Below are 21234 nucleotides of genomic sequence, written 5' to 3'. Positions count from 1 at the left end.
ACAAAAGGCAATATATTGTATTGTTCCAAATATATGAGATGTACAGAGTAGCCAAGGCTGCATGGATAGGCAGTCGATTAGTGGTTGTCAGGGGATTTGGGGAGGAGGAATGGGGAGTAACTGCTAATGAGTATGGAGTTTCTTTTTGGTGTGATGAAAATTAATGGTGAATGTTGCACAACTCTGTGAATATACTGAAAATCCAGTGAATTATACACTTTAAAAGGATGAATTTATGATATGTGAATTATATCTCAATTAAAACTATTACTTTAAAAAAGGTGTCAGCCAGGGCTGCGACAATGTGAAGACACAAATAGGATTGGAGGATCTGCTTTCAAGGTTGCTCACTCACCTGGCTGGCAAGTTGGTGCTGGTTGGTAGTGGGAGGCCTCAGTTCCTGTTCATTCGAGCCTCTCCGCAGGCTGCTTCAGCGTCCTCTTGATATGGCTTTTAGCTTCCTCTAGAGTGAGTGATCCAAGAGAGATAGGGGCTGTTAGAATCTACTCTTTTCATGAGCTAGCCTTAGCAGTCACTTAGATGACTTCTGACACATTTTGTTAGTTAGAAGCATGTAACTGAATCCAGCCCTCATTCAAGGAAAGGGGAATGAAACTCCACTGCTTGAAGAGTAGATGAATTATCAAAGAATTTTCAGACATATTTTAAAGCCACCACATTGATTATATTTTTAGCAAGGCTTTTCTGTCTGATATGCTACTTTACTAGTCACATGCATGTTTTCCAAACTCTTTCTAAACTGCTCACTCAATTTCAGGAAGTCTAATGTGTCAATATCTCTCAGGTCCCAACCATCTTCCTGTGTCCCACTGCCATCAAAATGAGCATACAGAACTGAAAACAAACCCACTCCTTTTCCCTCTACTCCCCTCCACGTCTCTCACCATGCCAGCCACCAGCTGTGGTAGAACAAAGCCAGTAATAATTGCATTTGTTAGAAGAATATAGGTAAAGAGAAAATTACCACTGAAATTTGATTTCAAAAACAACAGTTCAAAAGGGAATAAAAGGAAACTGCAACAAACAGAAGAAAATATACTTTCTTGCTTAATAAAAATATTCCACGCCCTTTGAATTTTTTTGCTTGGGGTAAGGAGGGCTGAGCAGAAAGTGTGTAAGTCTAATTTTCTAATATAAGTTGTAGAAAAGAATAAGAAGTGAAGATCAAAGAATGAGGGAACCAAAAGCCTATTCAAAGGCGTTGAGACACAAATGACACTACATAAGCTTCCGACATAAGATGCTTCATGAGAGGACTTGCCCTTGGAGGACCCACAGCTCCGTCATGTCTTGTCTCTGGCTATATTAAACCTCCGAATAATTACTGTCCCTTCAATGCTATCATTTTGTAACACCCACAAATTCATAGTGTGGAAAGATGGTGTTACACATAAAGGAAACTTTATTAACAAGCAAAAGAAAAGGAGGAAGAAAAGGAAGTTGGACACTGAATGGAAACTCAAGCCAAAGACTTGCAGGGTCTTTTTTTTTTTTTTTTTTTTAAATAATATTCAGAAAGGTGGAACCTTTGAAAGAGAAAGTTTAAATGAGGAAAGAAGGGGTGACGTCAAGCCCTGGATGAGATTTACAGTTAAAGCCCATAGCAGGTGGGAGAATGACCTGTCCTCCCCCTCTAGGCTGTGAAGTTTAGGGCAGGCAGGAGACATGACTCAGTCTCAACTGATGAGATCCTCTCAAAGTCCAACTGATTTTAACAGAGACTTGGAGTGTAGACTGGGAACTTGGCCATATCTATGACCTAGGTAAGAAGTCATAACAGAGACCCTGAGGCAAAGAATCCTATTCTGGAACTCAGAACAGGGAAGAAGTGAAGGAGCCTTTCTTCAACTCAGTGGCTCCATTTGTAATTTGCCTCAAAGTGTGGAGCTAATGCTGATGGTATTTATTGAGTGCCTCCTACATGGAGTCATTTTACCAAGCGTTACCTCTCATTTTCACCTTTGTGAGTTGGGTGCTATTATTATATTTCCACATATACTCTCCATTACAGATGGGGAAGAGGCTTAGAGAGGTCAAGTAGTGTTGCCAGAATCAGAAAGTTAATACTGATTTGGGATAGAATCCATATCTCTTTGACTTTAGAAGCTAATTAAGAAGAAAGTAGGGACTTAGTACCAGAGACTTATTAGCAGCTAGATGTGGTACTGGATCTTTGTAGAGCCATTGTCCTCCAGCAAACATATCATGAAGGTCTGCTCTAGGCTCAGGAAAGAAAAACAAATATAAGTAAGTGCTAGGACTACCTCTGATTTTAGATTAGAGGGTGGTGAGTTGTAGATAAGCCAATCCCTTCAGAAAAGCTTTAAAATATAGTGCTTAAAACTGTAGACTGTTGTGGACTTGAATCCTGGCTCTACCATTTACTGACTATATAATCTTGGGCAAGACACATACCTCCCTGTGCCTCAGTTGCCTCATATGTAAAATGGGATAATGATAGTGCCTTAGGCATAGGATTGTTGTGAGAATTAAATGTGGTAATACATGGAAAAGACTTAAAATAGCGCCTAATGGCAAGTGCTCAATAAACGTGGTTACAATGAAAGTTAACCAAATCCCACCTTTGCATCTGTTCAGGTTGCCTGGTCCTGCTTGACAGTGCTTCAGATGCAGGTCCATAGTGTGTTAGAAACAGAGACTATTAATCCTGTGAGGGATGCAGAGACCATCTAGGCTGATCTCTACATCCTCCACCTAGGAAAGAAGAAACAGGCTTAAAATTACAGCACAAATAAATGGAAAAGCTACGACTTGGATCCAAGAAATAACACCTGCTATTACCATAGTTGCCATTTTCTTAAGCACTTTTTCTGTGCCAGGCACTGTGTATGTACTACTTCACTAAATTTCTAAAACAATTCCTGCTAAGTAGTTATTACTGATTCCTTTTTACAAATAAGGGAACTGAGGTTTAGAAAGACTTTATGTCTTGCCTAAGATCACATAATAGAAGGCAGGATTTGATCAAACACTTTCTGAAACCAAAACCCTTGATCATTCCACTTGGTACACATATATTTTATTTTATTTGTGTATACATAAGCCCAATCACCATATATGATCTTAAAACACTTTGGCAAATTCCAAACTCTATTTGAAAAAAAAGTTTACACTTTAATTAGTTAATTCTTAAGCACAGATACACAATATTTTAACACTTGTTAAAATTTCAGTCATAGATATGAAAATTATTTCAGGGAGAAGGAGAATAGGCATGAGAATAAAATATAACTTAAATAATGAAACTAAAAGTCCTGTGCAATTCTGATCAACACCAGAAAAATCTCTAAAATAACTACTCCTTATTCTAGTTTCAGAGTAAAGCATCAAAGACAAATCAAAGTGGATGCTATAAATTATCAGTTCAATTTTTAAAGCAATGACAGCCTTTGGGAACAAATGCTTTAGCATGTCTTTTTGTTAGATATTTCTGATGGTTCCTTGTAGAGATCTATTTATTTCTACGATCTTGTCTTCTTTAACACAGTTTTTATTGGGGCTTCTTATACAACTTTTGATGCTATCCATAACTGATAAAAACAGAAATAAGAGGCTATTTGTATGTATGTATGTATAAGTATGTGTGTGTGTGTGTGTGTGTGTGTGTGTGTGTGTGTCTCGGACTTGAGGTCCTCAAAAGAAACTGTGCAGCCCAAATATAAATCCGTAAAGAGATTTTTATAAAGAGGTCTATAAAAGGATAATCTAAAAGGGGTATTTGTTTATTTTCAAATTTTGGCATCACACAGAAACAAGAATCTTCAGTTTGCCTATGTGGTTAACATGGCATTCTCTTGTAAACGCCATGACCTCTTTCTTTTCCACCCTGAGATTGATTCAGTCCCACTGCAGACATATCCCACCATCAACTCTTAAAATAGACCCAGTTCTCACTTTGGTGCAAGCCATGATGATCATGCATGACAGCTGGAACATGGGAGTCCCACTACATATGAATGAGTGTGTTTCTGCTCTCAGGGAAGGCAGGGGAAAGAGCAGCGTTCAGGGCATTAGCCCCATTTTGCAGGCTTGGCTGCTAACACCATTCCCAACTGCACTGTGCTTTCAGCGGAATCCATGCATGACTTGAGGAACAAGGGTAGGGGAAGGGACATGCTAATTTTCAATGGTTTTTGAAAAATTTATTCTTTAAACCTCAAACTTGTTAAAATTTAATAATGAACTTATACTTCTAAAGTACTTCTAAATTGAAAAGTTCACCATTTAGATGGTGCATCTTGAGAAATATATCACACAATCCAACTGAGAAAGTTCAGGGCCTCATATCAGGTTCACACTTTCTTATGGCAGTTCTTGGAGAAAATTTCATTTCATTTTTTTTTTTTTTTTTTTTGAGAGGGAGTTTCGCTCTGTTGCCCAGGCTGGAGTACAGTGACATGATCTTGGCTCACCGCAACCTCCGCCTTCCAGTTTCAAGCGATTCTTTTGCCTCAGCCTCCCAAGTAGCTGGGATTACAGGTGCCCACCAACACTCCCGGCTAATTTTTGTATTTTTAGTAGAGACGGGGTTTCACCATGTTGGCGAGGCTGGTCTTGAACTCCTGACCTCATGATCCGCCCACTTTGGCCTCCCAAAGTGCTAGGATTACACGCGTGAGGCACTGCGCCTGGCCTGCAAGGTTGGCTGCTCTCTGTGACTAACAACCAAAAGACAGTGGGGTTGGTCTCCTCCCCAAAGACCAGTGCACAAGAGTAAAGGTGGCAGGGCGGACCCTCACACATTTGATCTATGGCCTTTGCCTTCCTCCTAAATGTCTATCCTTTGAGCTTGGGACATTCAACTGTCATCCCAGGGCTCTCCCAAACCAGATACAAATTTTAAAGTTTCTTTATCAATTAAAATGTCTTATTTCTCTTCTTTGTTATTTAATGGTATTTTCCAACATTTAAGTGGCTCTCCTCTTATTGCCTGATATTTCCTTAATGATGGAGCCTGCTGAGGCCTGAAATTATAAAATTGCAAGATCAAAAAGTTCAGTTAAACAGCCCTATGGTCTCGGCAAGGATGACAGAGACTCATTTAATCCAAGCCCAAGATGCACATATCCATTATTATTCACTGATTGGAAGACATTTTGAACCTTGTATATGTTTTAAATTTTAGTATAGAGAAGAGATTGGTAGTGGTAAATTCATAAAATAAAATACTATAAATAAATTTGAAAAATTTGTCATCTGAGTACATCTCAACATATTGTTGGAGTAAGAAAAAGAAAGTGATAAAAGATGTACATAGTACAATGCGATTTATACAAAAGTTGAACATATAAAAGAAACTAAATTATGTTTATGGAAAAATCATATGTTGTTAAACTATTAATACATGGATGGTGTTATGAGTGAATTTTATGCCCCCAAAATTCATGTTGAACTCCTAACTGCGCCCCCCCCGCCTCAGTACCTCATAATGGGACCATTTTTGGAAAAAGGGTTATTGCAGAGTTAGTTAAAATGAGGTCATACTGGAGTAGGATGGGCCCTTAATGCAGTATGACTAGTGTCCTTATTTTAAGAGGAAATTTGGACATAGAGACACATGCACAGGAAGAAGACCATGTGAAGCTGGAGTTATGCTGCCCGGAGTCAAAGAACTACCAGAAGCTAGAGAGAGGCCTGGAGCCCATCCGTCTCTAGTGCCTTCAGAGGGAGCACAGCCCTGCCCACACTTGATCTGCGACTTCCAGCCTCCAGAACTGCATGACAATGAATTTCTGTTATTTAAGCCACTTGGCTTATGGTACTTAGCTATGGCAACCCCAGGAAACTAAAACACACGGGAAAGATACACATGAACTTCAAGACAATGTCTACCCCTGGAGAGGTAGGAAAGGGAACAGGATTGAAGAGGAGCAAATGAGACCTTTATTTCATTAATAATAAAATAAAAGACCTGCAGTATATATGGGAAAATGTTATTAGTTGCTAAATTAGGTAGTAGACATATGGGTGTTTGTTATATTATTCTCTGTACTTTTTAAATATGTAAACTATCCCAAAATGAATCAAAAAGATATTCAGAGGAGTGTCTCAGCACACCTAAGACCGGCAGTGTTGTCTCTGGTTGCTGGTTCTAAAGCTGTAATCAACCTAAAGCCCTGCCTGTCTTTGGTTATAAAGAAAGAAATTGCTGGGTCAGAGACTGAAGATGCTGAGAATCTATCGAGACCAGTTACGCAGAAGAAAACAGATAGCTGGCATAGAGAGATTTATTTTTAGAAACAGCCACTTTATTCACTTGTCTCATCCCTTGAAGTTTCTTTATAATTGTGACTGAATCGCTCATCCAGCTCTGGGGTTGAGATGTAAGGTCAGAATCTTACCAATTAGAGGAGTAGATCCTCATAGAAAAGACTGTCTCTGAAGCTAAAGCTCCTGCAATATCCTGTCTAGAGACAGCTCGCCTGGGCAGTGGGTGATGTAATTTGATCTGTTAATACTTGACCAGGAGAGACTCAAGAATTCATACTGACATCTGCTGGACCCTTTGAATACTTCCTGGTGTAAGTTAGAACCAGAAATTCTGGAGCAGGAGAACTCCCAATAGGCCCCTTTAGGGACTCTCTGACCTGGGGCGGGTGTGTCAGCATGCTGAGATATGGAACTTGAAATCAAATTTAAGATCTTTTGCTCACTGCACACATTTAGCATAATACATCCATGGCAGAATGAGGCAGGACATCTAGGGTATAATTAACAATCACTATTCTATGATAGTCTCAGCAACACAAATGCCAATTTGCTTGTCAAATTCCAAAGAGAGAGGAAGGGACCATGTGGTAACAATACAAAACAAGGTCTTTGTTTTCAGGGCTCAACTCAGCAACTGCTCTGTTCTTTGTGTAGCAGGAAAGAAAATCTTGTCAGCTCCTGGTCCACTGAGCTCTAGATACAAAGTTACTGTGTGGACATCTTTGCAGAATCAAATTCCAATACAACTCAGTTCTCTGGATCCGTGGGGGAGTCTGTAAAGATGTAAATTGAGATCCAGGAGCCCAGTGGAGGAAGCTGAGATAACTAAGAAAACAAGTTCCTTTGCTTGGGGCTTGTTGGATACACCCTATCAAAAGCTCTAGCAGTCATTAGATTTTGTTGTTAAAGAAAGCAAATTGTTACTTAATAGCTGGAATTTGTTTGACAGGAAAAATTTTTTTAAGAGTAGAACTATCTGAAAAAAATTAAAAGAATTCTATTGTGGTATGCATGTTGAAAGCTATTCTATAGATAATAATAGAGTTAAATATTTTTCTCCTAAAAAGGAACTATTGATTATGACAAAACAATAAAATGTTTCTCTTTTACTCCATACTCTCCTGATATAAGAAAGAGTTGTATGGTTTGAGTTGAAATTGGATTTTTAAGCAACTTTCATTATTTTTGTCTACTTTTAGATGAGAGTTCTCATATTTCTGCTGAAGAAACAGGATGAGGGAAGGAGATAAACATTTACTGATGTGCAAAACAGTTTACATGCATCTTTGAATTTCATTCCAAGATATTGTTATGCCCATACTATGGATGCAAAACTTTTTCTCAAAGAGATTAGATATTTTTCTCCAAATTTCATGACTATTAAGCAGCAGATTCAGGATAGGAATTCAGTTTGACCTGACTTCAAAGCCTATGCTTGCTTTCCCTTACATAATATTGTCTACATCTGATTATAATTGCTGGGTTAAAAGAAAAATTACCAGATTTTACTTAGATTTTCTTTGTGTCCCTAAACAATTGAAAGTACACATAATCCCAGTGTTTAGACTTGAACCACCTCTCCGTACTCGGATGTGAGAGAGAATCTGAAGGTGAAAATGGCAGTATGATCAGTGGGAAAAAAAGTGAAGGCCAAATTGATGGAACTTTGGTTTTATATCCAAGGTAGGCATGGATCCAGCAGCCATGGAGCAATGGAGAGGATCTTACCCAACCCAGCCTGCCTGAAGGAGGCCGGCCCACATCCACAAAACCCTGACCCCTGCTCACTCTCTATTTTTTTTTTTTTTTTAAGATGTTGAAGGCAAGTTTCCAACCAGTCCTGCTTTCCCTGGACACAGGATAGTGGCTGTAAATGTCATGTGGGTCCACCCATTTATTGTGCTATTGACTGGGTACCTGAAAAGACAACAGTAGAATGCAGTTGAGAAGGACTCTTACGATGAAATGTAATGATCTAATTTATTCATTTTGCAAATGTTTATTTAGTATCTTTTTTTGATGTCATAAGACAGAATACAGGTATGGGGGTCATCTAGATCTGGATGTAAATCTCAGTCAGCCACTTACTATTTAACCTGAGGCTATTATTTAATATCTCTGTACTTTATCTATGAAATGAGAATAACATCAAGCTCACATGGTTGTTGTAAGAATTAGAAATAATATATGGGATGTGTCTAACACAGAGCCTAGTACCTTGAAGGTACAAAACAAAATGCATTGTTTTTGTTATTCCTATATTTAAAATAGTTATTGTGTTATATTGATGTAATAGAGATTACAATAGACCTGGGGGACAAATAAATGGAAGAATAGGAAACTTTCCCTGCCTTTGAGACATGCACATCTAGTCCTGGAGCCAGATGCATAAACACACGATGAGGGGAGGAGAAAGCTTTTGTGACTGAGGTAAGGGCAAGATGCTCTGGGAGCACCTCTTATGGTTTGCGGTTAGTTAGCTTAAATATAATTATATATAGGAGCTACAAATTAATATAGATTCTAAAGATATTGGATGCCTGTGGCATCCACCAGTGCCTCACAAAGGTTAGGCCCTAAGCCAGGAATCTCTGGACCAAAGGTGGAAATTAGGTTTCCTTTCATGCATCAACTCTGATAATTGATAGTGTGTTCTTGCATGGCTTTGTTAGTGAAAATTCTGAGCAGAGAAGTTTGCTCACATTGTAGAAGCAGCATATCAAACAGACTGAGAACTTGGCTTGTGGAGCCAGACTGCTCTGTTTCTTGCTTGATCCCGGACAAGTTCCTTAACTTCCTTGTCCTTTAAGTGTCTTCACGTGTATGCCTGGTTCTGATCCAGGTTTTTTTTTTCTGCTATATTCTGAGTTTTAGCTTTAGTTTTTGTGTGCTAGTTTTCAGTTCTTTCTATACCCCATACTAGCTGCTGTTACATTTTGGCCTTTGCTAGTTTATAACACTTTCTTATATAAGAGCTGATATGTAACCGCAAGGACTTCTCATTCTTTCTGTAATTGCTTAAATTCTAGTCTTTAAAGTATAAAGTAACACAATATTGACCACATAAACTCCATAACCTTTGTTTTACTGCTTCAGGCATTTTAAATTAAGCACCTGTTTTGAATTAGACACTTTATTATCTCTGGTACAATCTGACAAAGTTATATTTACAAATGAGGAAATAGAGGCTTAGGGGAGTTAGGTGGTAACTACCAAGTGGAAGATCTGAAATGCAAACTTTGGTATTTTGGAGTCCAAAGTTTGAGCTTCTTCCTTTCTTATTACATGCTGCATCCTAGAACCTATTGTTTTCAGCACTTGGTTCTAGCACAAGTTAAGATACAGAACTTTGAAGAATGTTGAGAAAGATGGGAAAATTAGCAGGAAAATGGGGTAGAGCTCTCAGAAAAGAAATTAGCAATTAAAAATCAAGTGTACTCAGGGACTTAGGATCTAATCCACTTCTATACTTTTGTGCAGGTGTGAGAATCAGGCTGGACTGATTTAGGTGCATGTAATGGAGGTGAGGAAGATCAGAACTGCAGAGCAGGCATGGCAGGATATCTGGCCTAGTGATAACAGTGGAACTGGACCTCAGGGAGGGGACAAGTAGAGCTAGCAGGCTGAAGCAGACAAGTAAGCCTATCAAAATACTGCAGTGCAAGACAGGGCTCCCACCTTTCTGGGTCCTAGTTCCTCAGAAGGTATCCCAGAGAGAGTAAAATAGGCAGGTGGCAGCTTGGCCTCCCCTTGGACAATTTATCTTGCAGAAGGGCAAGGTGCCTGGAGCTTCCATTTCCAATAATAAGACAGAGATGAGGTACCCTGATTGACACTCACTGAAAACAATGGAAAACAGTGAATAAGTTATATACAACATCTGATTAAAGACTTTAATGAGCTGGCAAGAGAGTAAAAAGCCATGAACTAAGCAAAAGTGAAAATCCATGAGGCACGTTTTTACCATAAAGGCATTTAATAAATCAGGTGGAAAACAGCCTCGCATAATACTATTGGATGAAAACACAGTCCAGAGACTGCTGGACATACTGAGTCTGAAGAGAAGCCCCCAGCAAAAAGCTGGGGCTCTAAAGGATTTTGTCCTCAGTATAAGGGTGAGTTAGAAATAAACCCAGTCATCTGACCCAGAAGGCTGAAAGGGAAACTGCTGGTCTTGATTCTTGGCACCAGTAGAGAGAGGGGAATTTGTGCCATAAGATGGCCCTCGCATGAGTTTTCAGACTTAATTTACATTATCTGGGTGATACACACACATACACACACACAAACACACACACACACAAACACACACAATCTCCAGCCCAAGAATTTTGATTAAAGTGGTTCTTTAATTAGATGAAAGCACAGTTCTCTATGGAAGAAACAATTTCAAGGCCTCAAAGCATTTCCACAGACAAAGCTCAAAGACATACGAACTCAGTCCAAAATACCAATGAGAAACAAAGAGAAATACAGCACTCTGAGAAAGAGACGAAAAAAATCAGAAGAGCTAGACTTACACTGAATATAGATATCTGACTCATCAGATACAGAATATGAATAAGAATATTTAATTTTTAGAGAAATACAAAGTGAATTCACAATATTTGCAAAGGGAAAAACTACTAAAAATGACCAGTTAGATTTAAAATAGAAACAATGGAACTTCTAAGGTTAATAAAAAATAAAATAATTGAAATGAGAATCCAATAGATGTTTTTAAAAGCAGATTAGAAGCAGCTAAATAGTGAACTGATGAACTGGAAGATATATCTGGAAAGGTGTACATTTGAGAGTACTTGTGGGCAATATAGAAGAAAGATTAAGAAAAATTGAACACAGAGTTAACAGGTTTAATACATATGAAACTGGAATTCCAGAAGAGGAGGAGAGAATCAGGCAGAGATCATATCTGAAGATGTAAGGGCTCAAAAACTTCCAACATTGGTGAATGACATCATCATCATTATCCCATTCAGAAACTGTGATGATTTCTCAGTAGGATAAATAAAAAGAAATCCGTATGTATACATATAAAAATGAGACTGCAGAACATCAAAGACAATGACAACATCTTAAAGGTAGACAGAGGAAAAAAAACAGATTACTTTAAAAGAAATGATAATTGGAACAACAGCCAGTTTCTCACAGCAAAAATGAAAGCTGTAAGTGAAATGATACTGTCAATGTATCGTGCATTCATTTTCTATTGTTATAATAAGTTATCACAAAATTTTCAGCTTAAAAATATACAAATGTAGTATCTTACAGTTCTGTGGGTAGGAAGTCCAGGTGGGCTCAGCTGGTTTCTCTGCTCTGAGTTTCACAAAGCTGAAATCAAGCTGTCAGCCAGCTGGGCTCTGATTGGAAGAATTCACTTTCAAGCTCATATGGTCGTTGGCGTAATCCAGTTCCTTGCAGCTGTAAGACTGAAGTTCCTGTTTCTTTGCTGGCTGTCAGCTGGGGACAGCCATTAGATCCTGGAGGCCTCTCTCTGGTCCTTGATCTAGAGCCAGCAATAGAACGTCAAATTCTTCTCATGCTTGGAATCTTTTCATCTTCCCTTTCGCTGTCTCTCTCTTCTGCTGCAGCTGCTGCTGCGTATCTCTGACTGAAGGCACAAGAAGTTCTCGGCTTTGAAAGGCCCCTTTAGTTAGATTGGACCCACCTGGATACTCCAAGAGACTCTTTTTCAAAGGTCAGTAGCCTTAATTACATCTACCAGTAGCCTTAAGTACATCTGCAAGTTTTCTTTTGCCATGTAATGTAACCTATTAACAGGTTCCAGGCATGAAGGTGTGGACAACTTTGGGGTGGCAGCATTATTCTGCTGACCACAAACTAACAGAAAGTAACTCTTTGGAAATATTTTTCAAGAATAAAGGGAGAATGGCACTTTTAGATTAGCAGTAACTAAGAGAATTTGTCACCAATGCCGGGCGCGGTGGCTCACGCCTGTAATCCCAGCACTTTGGGAGGCCAAGGTGGGCGGATCACAAGGTCAGGAGATTGAAACCATCCTGGCGAACACGGTGAAACCCCGTCTCTACTAAAAATACAAAAAAATTAGCTGGGCATAGTGGCGGGCGCCTGTAGTCTCAGCTACTCGGCAGGCTGAGGCAGGAGAATGGCGTGAACCCGGGAGGTGGAGCTTGCAGTGAGCCGAGATTGCGCCACTGCACTCCAGCCTGGTTGACAGAGCGAGACTCTGTCTCAAAAAAAAAAAAAAAAAGAAAATGCTAAAGAACGTGTTTTAAGCAGAAAAATGTGACCCAAGAAAAAAGGTCTGAAATGCAACAAGGAATGAAAAGTAAAAAAGGTTGTGCATTGTATAAATCGGTAGTAAGTGCTTTGTAGATTAAGAAAAATAAGTTTAAATTAAAATGTGTGACAACAATAATGTTTAACTGAGTGGAATAAATGTATTCTAAGGTCTTTATAAATTTTCCTTGAATGCAAATAGACTTACTGTGAAGAATGTACTTCAGGCAGAAGACATCTGCAGTGTCTGCTGGTCATCAATCAAATTTCTTATTTTATCTATGTTAGGATTTGGAATAAAATTATGCTATCTTCTTAATAAAAGTTATATAAGTTTCTGGAATAATTTGTAAGATAGAAATGTTTTGAATAATCAGTAAAACTTCTCAATAAGATCATCTAGTGTTCTTTATGGGAAGATTTTTGGAAGTACCAATTCAATTTATTTAGGGATTATTGCACGATTCACCTTTTTTTTTTTTTTTTTTTCTAGAGTCAGCTTTGGTAAATTGTATTTTAATTCATGTTTCAATTATTTATTAGCATAAAACTTTCAAAATATCCCCTTATTACCTTTTAAATTCTACTGAGTCTGAATTATGTACTATTACTCATTTCTAGTATTTTTGGGCTTTTATTGTTTATATTGCCAGAAGCTTGTAAATTTTACTAGTTTATTTAAAGTACTAATTCTTGGTTTTGTATATTCTTTCTATTATATGTTTATTTTATATTTCACTAAAAAATCTTTATTTATTTTTTGGTATGGTAGGTATTTTTAGGTATATATTTTTAAATTGTTCTTGCTTTTTTTTTTTTTACTTTTAATCCTTCTGTATCCTTCTATTTTAGCATTTTTTTCAGTCATCATAGTAAAATTTTCCTAAAACTTAAAAGTACATGAAATCCTTTGCCTCAGTGAAATTTTCCAAGAGTCTTGTGTTTCTCTCAGGCTAGGAGTTTCTGCAGATACTCATAGTGACAAAGTCCAATGAGCCTGAGACCACATACATATTTGCTCAAGATTTGACATGATTTCCAGGAATAGGGGATGATGAAGCAGAATATAGGATTGAAATCTCAAAATGCTTCTTAGATGTAGAGAAGAAGTAATCTAACCAAGAGTTAGTTTTATTTTTAGGGAATATTTGTATTTTTGGAGAAGGGAATAAAATAGGTTAAAATAAAGGCCTTTCTAGAATAAGACCAAGATCAATATGATGTGATCTCAAAAAAAAAAAAAAAGTAACACTTTGCACATTATTCAGGATTTGAATTGCAAGGACATGCACCAGAATAAAAACATTTCCAGATGTCTTAGGAACTGCACTGGCCTTCATAGGGATCTATTAGCAATTTTAAGGTCACTTATTGCTAAATAGAGACTTCTTGGTTAGGTCCATCATCTGTGAAGAATGAATTACTAAATTTTACAGAGAGTAGACTAGTAAAGACAAGAAGAATATTTCTTAAGTGGGTAGAATGAGGTGCTATAAGAAAGGCAAATATTTTTCCTATATACCTTGGCTACTATAGCAGACTATATAAAATCCTGTGTCCAAATTAGATGCTATCTTATTATGCACATCTTTTTGGTAGAAAAGTACACTATTTTAGTTGTACCCAAGATTAGTGAGCAATGAAATGCTCCAGTACACATACAAAATGGAAAGTCTGAACACTGCTTTCATCATAAAGTGGAAAAGGTCTCTGAAGGAAGGTATATTTTTCTTCATATATTTCAGAAGTTCCAATATTAACATCCAATCCACTTTCCCAACCACTTCATACAAGTTTCCCAGGTAAGTTTAGAAGAGAAAGATTTCATGATTGGGTTAAAGAGTGGAAGATAGGAAGACACTCAGAGATGATGGGCTATATGCTACATCAGTCTCTATTAATCAATGAAGCAGAAAATAGAAGCCATTATTGCATGTTTTATTCCTTTATGTAAATTCGGATTTCTGTTTAGTATCATTTTCCTTCTGACTGAAGAACTTTTAAAATTTCTTGTAGCATATACATTTACCAGTGTTGAATTCTTTCAGCTTCTGTGTGTCTGAAAAACTATTTCTTGCAGGATATGAAATTCTTGGGGCGGAGCTTGCAGTGAGCCGAGATTGCACCACTGCACTCCAGCCTGGGCGACAGAGCAAGATTCCGTCTCAAAAAAAAAAAAAAAAAAAAAGAAATTCTTGGTTAACAGTTTTTTTGTCCACCATTCCTCTAGCCCCAGTTTTGCTCCACTGCCTTCTGGCTTATATTGTTTCTGATGAGAAGTCTGCTGTCATTCTTATCTTTGCTCCTCTATATAATGTGTCTTTGATCACTTGTGGTTTCAAAATATTTCTCTTCATGATCTGTCTTAAGCAATTAGGTTATAATATGCTGTATGTAGAGCATATTATAATGATTATTGTAATTTGAATTCTTTCAGCTTTTTGGATCTGTTTATTGTTTTCATCAAATTTGAAAAGATTTTGGCCATTATTTCTTCAAATACTATTTCTGATTCACTCATTCTTCTCTCACTCAAGGACTCCAATTACGTGCATATTGGGCTGAATGAAAATTTCCCACAGCTCACTCATACTCTATTCATTTCCCCCTAGTTTTTGTTAAAATTTTATTTTATTTTGAATAATTTATATTGCTATGTCTTCAGGTTCACTAAAATTTTCTACTGGATTATCTAGTCTGCTGTTAGTGCTATCTAATATACTCTCATCTCAGACTTTGTGGGCTATATCTCTAGATGTTCAATTTGGGTCTTTTAAAAATAAATCTATCAGATATATTTGAGCACCTGGAAGGGGAAAAGTAACAAAAGAAACAAACAAATGCTCTTTCTTCTACCTTCTTAACATACTCGACCTTCTTGAAGATATAGTGTATATTTATAGTAACTATTTTAATATTGTTCTATGCTAATTCAATCTGCTGTGTCATTTTCAGATCTGTTTCTATTGATGGAGTTTTCTTATTATGGGTTCTAGTTTCATGCTTCTTTGCAAGGCTAATTATTGGTTGGATGTAAGAAGTTGTGAATTTGCTTTAGGGGTACTATATATTTTGTCTTCATATAAATATTTTTGAACTTTGTGTAGGATGTAGTTAAGTTATTTGAAAACAGTTTGATAATTTTCAGAGCTCTCTCTCTGTGTAGCTCTCTCATCACTGATAATCTGCCCTATCAACTCTAGCTGCCTTGGCTTCTTGGACTTCTAATACCATCTTCTCATTTCAGGAAGACTACCAACATCTGCCTGCATTCCATCTCCTTGCACTGTAGCCTGGAAACACTCATTAGGTGGTCAGATGGTACAATCAGAGGTCTCACTTCATTTGTTTCCTCTTTCTCAGAGAATTTACTGTCCCACATTGATGATGTCCTGTGTCTGAAAACAATTGATTTGTATATTTTTCCAAGATTTTAATTGCTTCAGGTGAGAATCAAGTCTAGTCCCTGTTACTACATCTTGGCCCAAAGCAGAAGTTGCCCTTCTATTAATTACAGAATTCAGATATTCACTGACTATAAAGAAACTACTTTAGTCAGAAAATCCTTTCTTGCTTTTAGATTGTCTTTCAACACATAATAAAAATCTGGTTGACGTGTTTTAGGTGATGACTATGAAATAGACTCAGACTGTTCCACTTAAATAGATATGATTCTTGATCAGTGAAGGATCATTAACTCTTTTCATGCTGGAAACAATTAGATTCAAGAATCTGAAAATCAAGATGGCAGAAGTTATAGTCTCTAAAATGACAAATAATATTTTAAAACAAATGAATTGAGATATCAGCAATTCTTTGAATTACAAAACGTGTTTGCCTTCACCAGTCTGGAAGAAACAATGCTGCTGAAAAAGAATTTGCTATGGCATCAAGAAATTAAGTACTTTAAGCCCCAAGCTATTTGTTGTTCACATCAGGATTGGCCAAATTACCTGATTATTCAGAGTCTGTCTATGTATGTTTCAGTTCCTCAGTCACAGCATTTTTAGAACAGTACTGTAACCTCAACCTAATCCTTAGCAGTGGTCATAAAGGCTGAAATTTCATAAGACTATATGGATACTATAGCAGTTTTTCTTATAGCTTTAGTTTCTTGAAAAAATGCTGTTTGAAAGTAAGAATTACTCTAAATACCTACATTATCAACTTCAAATTAGTATAGAAAACGTAACATCTGTTATTGATACAGAGAAATACAAGGTATTCTGCAATTTTTACATTTTTGCATTTATTTGAATCTGAATTCCTTACGATAAAATATCCAATTAACTTGCAGTCCCTGCTTGTCAAACAATGTTACCCTACTCAGTATGTCAACAATTTTGTTTTCAAAGGTATTATCTATTTCATTAAATAGTTATTATTTTATTAATATAGTAATACTTTTCCCCTTCCAGGTGCTCAAACATTTAGATACTGTTATCCTTTTGGAATGGGCACTTTGATTAAATTTTTGCCTATTAGATGTTAAAGTAGCCTATTAAATATTCAATTAGTCATGGTTATGAGACTTCATGGCTTCTTCTACATGTTCCAAGACTCTTTTTGAGATACTATTGCCTCTTTTTCCTAATCTGAAATTGAATGACCAAGGTCTCCCAACCATCTTTAGGCACTTACGGTGTAATGCTTTCAATTTCGCCATTTTCCAGAGGACATTTTTCCTTCCTTGGCAGTGATGTGGTACTTTTTATTCTCCATCCATGGCTGGCTGGAATTCCTGATGGGTTTTTTTTTGTTTGTTTCTTTTTCTTCACAGACTTTCATGGAAATTTCTTCAATGGCAGTGATGAGCAGGAACACGTGTAAAGAAGATGATCTGAACTAGGTAAGTGAGATCATCTTTTGAATAGCATCCTACATGATCTTGTCTGTCTCTGTTCAAGTCTTTATTGCTGAGCTCCATGGAAATCAATATTTTTCCCATAAATCTAATATTTATGGTTTTACAGGAATAAAGAAGCAACTTTTTTACATTATTGATTAGGTTGGGTTCTAAGTCAGTATCAGACTTGATACCATGGCAAGTTCTACTACAGGGCAGTTCACTTTTCACAAAGGTAGCTTTTAATTACAGGTAATTCCTGTACAGATTCACTCTTCTCTCTACACAACTCTTCCAAATAGGATTGGTCAGGCCAGGGCCACTGTGTTACAAAATGTGGTATAGTTAAATGGTGCCCCCTGGGGTTATCCCACACACATCCTTGGGCCAGGTTATCCTCAAATTCCCTAAAGCCTGAATTTCTTGTCTGTAATTCTTCACCAAGGACTCATATATAAATGCTTTTCAAGAGATGAAATTCCTTTATAGCCAATGGCCTGGATGCTTTTTCATCTCCGGGAGGGTTTGTCCTTTACTCCTATGGTCATCTTCATCTAAGATGGAGGCAATTCCCTCCTTCCAGTTACTCAGACCAAAAGCCTTGTATTAATACCTGCACCCAATTCTTCCTTTTAAAAATAACCCATAGCCAATGCAACAGCAAATCTGCTTATCTCCAACTTCCATTTAAACACATATTTTAGTTATTTTAGGCATGGCTTTTCTTTACTACGTTCATGAGAAAACTTTATAAATTGCAACAAAAACAGATGGTTTGAGAGCTGGGTTGAAGCTAAGATTTAAAGAAAATGTGAGTCCAACTGAAGCTATTCCAGTCCAGGGACAAACAAGGAAAGATCCCATTTAGTTCAAAAAATAAGTGTGGTATTCAGAACAAAGTCTTGGGAGCCTCAGATTCACAGACTGAGGGTAGATGTCCCATTTGGGTCACATCTTAGTCCCCAAGAGCCATGCCTGGGGACCCTGTGCTACTTGTTGGAGGCATCTCCTATCCAAAGATGTGTTTGATTTTTTGAAATCAATCTGACAATACTTGTCATTAAATTGGCCCAACCTTCTTACATTTATTGTAACCATTCATTTTCTATCACCTTATTTAATGCTTTCTTTATTGCCTCTTGCCTATTTTTGAATTGGACATTTTTTCCTTCATTGTATTTTTTTATCTCTACTTCTCTTTTTTTGGTGGTTACCTTGGAAATGTGTCATGCATGGTTAATTTGTCAAAGTCAAAAGGTAAGCTGTATATTTACTACCCTCCCAAACATTACAAGGATCTTAGAATATTTTATCTTCAATCAGTACTTACCAGAGAATATTATTGTTTTGGTATATTTATCCTTTTTTTTTTTACTTATAAGACATTGTAATTTTGTTTAACATAGTCAAAATTTGTTTAGATTCACATATTCAATAATTTACTTGCTCGTCATTTTTACTTCTTCTTGAATATTCCATCTTAGAAAACTTTCTGTAGAGAAATGTTTGGTCAAATCCATCAGGAGACAAGTATAAGAATGCATGTATCAGCACCCCTTATAATGTCCAAACCTGGACAACCCACACATCCATTCAACAGTATACCGGATAAATATTTTGTTATATTCCTTCAGTGGAAATCTATAAAACCATGAAAATTAATGAATTGATGTTGTACAGAAAAAAATGAATAAATCTTAATAAAACAAGGCTGAGCAAAAGAAGTCACAAAACGCATACAGTGTGATTTTATTTACATGAAATTTTAAAAATGCAAAACTGAACAGTATGTTGTTTAAGGATACAAAAATGTGTAATGTAATTATAAAGAAAAATGAAGAAGTGATAAATACAAAATTCAGGAAGATAGTTATGTCTGAAGGATAAGAAAAAGAATTGGCATCTGATAAGAGAACACAGAGCATATGTAATAAAAATGTTCTCTCTCTTAAACTCGTTGATGAGTACAAGGATGTTTGCTCTATGCTCAAATATTGTGTCAAAGGCATTCCATCTATTTCCTCCCAGTTTCTACCTCCTTGAAGTTAGGCAAGGCCATGGAATTGGTTCAAGCTAATAAGTTGTAGTCAGGATTGATGTGTGTGTGTGTATGTATGTGTGTGTGTGTGTGTGTGTGTGAAGTGCGTGTGTGTTACTTCTGGACCAAAGCATGAAAAAGTCAGTGAATGACCCTCTGGATAACTCCTTCTTTTCCATAGCCTCATGTTGAGATGGGGGAGCCACAGGATCATAGCAGTCTGAATTGCCTAGCCATTGCATGGAGAGTAACTCTGGAGAAGTGTCCAGGCCAGCAGCTGATCTTGCAGAGATGAGAAGTCCATGTTTATTGTGCCAAGTCATGACTATTTTAGGGTTGTTTGTCACTGCAGTATAATAACCTGGACTAATACAAATATTTTTACAAATACTCTTTTATATTTATTCAATATTTAACAAAATCAAGTTAGAAGACTCACACTAAAAATTTCAAAGAATACAAACCAATGAGGAAAGAGCACCACCCAGGACTTGGGTATAAGTAGGTCATGACTACTTCCAAATTTCTGTAGCTTGAATGGTAATAAAATTACCATGCTGATCTATTGACCACCTGTTGGGTCCAGAGAAAAGTAAGTAGAGCAGTGGGCATTCATTAGAATCAGCTCTATGGTGCTCAGCCAAGGAATGGCCTTTCTGACTCTGGCCTGTTTTGCATTGTTATTGAACTTGGCCACATGTGTAGGTAGGGGCTCCCCAGTGGGATTGGACATTTCTTGAGGCCAGGATTATGTTTCTTGCACCTTCCTGTCATCTTCATCCTGGTAACAGGCTTGTGAGTGATCCTCAGGTACTTGTGTTGAGCTCAGAAAGCCTTCTTTTCCTCTTCAGCTAAAGTTCTTGACAGCTGCCACATCCTCCCTGCCCTCTCCCATCTTGCCAAGCACCTTTGGCCTGGGGACCTGCCAAACAAGACCCAGGGGACACAGTTTTCTAAGAAAAGCTGGCTTCTCCAGCAGGGGGGATTTACCAGCAGCAGGATGTCATGCGAAACAGATTGCAGATGCCTCGCCTCCGTGGCCATCAGAATCAGAAATGCTTGCCTGCCAATCAGCATTACGGTGAAGAACTGTGACATGATATTTGTCTGACTTGTGTTAATACGTTCTAATCTTGCAAACTAATTTTGTTCCCTGACTTGGCCATCGCTGCATTGTGTTTGGCCTGCCAGGGCTGGCACCATCCATCAATCTTAGTTAGTGGCCTGCTTCTTCTACCTTACAGCTGAGAGTGTCCCTGATCCCATCGAGACACCCATATCCCTCTCAACAAAGCCTTCTTTTCAATCAGCCTGTAAGAATGCAGTCATTTGGTTCAGAATAAAGATGCAAGTTCTTGTCTGTGAGGGCTGACAAGATGACCATTGTCTGATCATGTTTTTTCAGGATGGCTTTTCTGGGAGAGAATTCCCCACGGCACAAGGAGAACATTGTGGGCCTGGTTGTCATTTATGAACCATTGAAACATGTTAAATTTGTTGGAGTCAAACTCCCTGACCTCTCTTTGGGTCTAGTTTCCCCATCTGGATGTAGAGGTCTGGGCTACATGATCACCAAGGTATTTTTTGTCTCTGAAATTTGATCAATTCAGTCCATCATTCTATGGCCATTGATCCCCATGTCTGGCAATAGCATTTTGTTTCAAGTTCTCTTTAGGTTACTATTTTAATACTTTGGGGGGTGTATAGCGGTGTTACAAACCCCTTGAAAATCTGATGAAAGAGTTAAAACCTTTCTCCCTAGAAAAATGCACTGACACAAAACTTGTACTTAAAATTTCCTGAGGTTTGTAACTCCTAAAAGCTAATTTGTGGTCTC

At 37.5% G+C, this 21234-nt stretch overlaps 2 long non-coding RNA genes across 3 annotated transcripts in view; one reads left to right on the top strand and one right to left on the bottom strand.

Moving 5' to 3' along the window:
• LOC129484382 (uncharacterized) overlaps positions 1-11628 on the bottom strand; it is a 29212-nt gene extending 17584 nt beyond the window's left edge. Inside the window, exons 1-3 of one of the 2 annotated variants that reach the window (XR_010121300.1) lie at positions 11522-11617; positions 2604-2736; positions 356-463 (exon numbers count right to left, since the gene is read on the bottom strand). This is a non-coding gene — a long non-coding RNA (uncharacterized lncRNA). Of the gene's footprint in view, positions 1-355; positions 464-2603; positions 2737-11521 lie in introns of both variants that reach the window. The other variant, XR_008658429.2, reaches the window with a different exon arrangement.
• A 55-nt stretch (positions 11629-11683) lies between these two features.
• Positions 11684-20339, top strand: LOC134736880 (uncharacterized). Its single transcript, XR_010121301.1, has 3 exons — positions 11684-11950; positions 17294-17362; positions 20249-20339. It is a non-coding gene; the product is annotated as an uncharacterized lncRNA (long non-coding RNA).
• Positions 20340-21234: the final 895 nt, after the last annotated feature.

This window comes from Symphalangus syndactylus, chromosome 6, assembly GCF_028878055.3.
Source record: "Symphalangus syndactylus isolate Jambi chromosome 6, NHGRI_mSymSyn1-v2.1_pri, whole genome shotgun sequence".
NCBI lineage: Eukaryota > Metazoa > Chordata > Mammalia > Primates > Hylobatidae > Symphalangus > Symphalangus syndactylus.
Note: the sequence above shows the minus strand (reverse complement) of the source record. Positions and strands in the feature narration are given on the sequence as shown.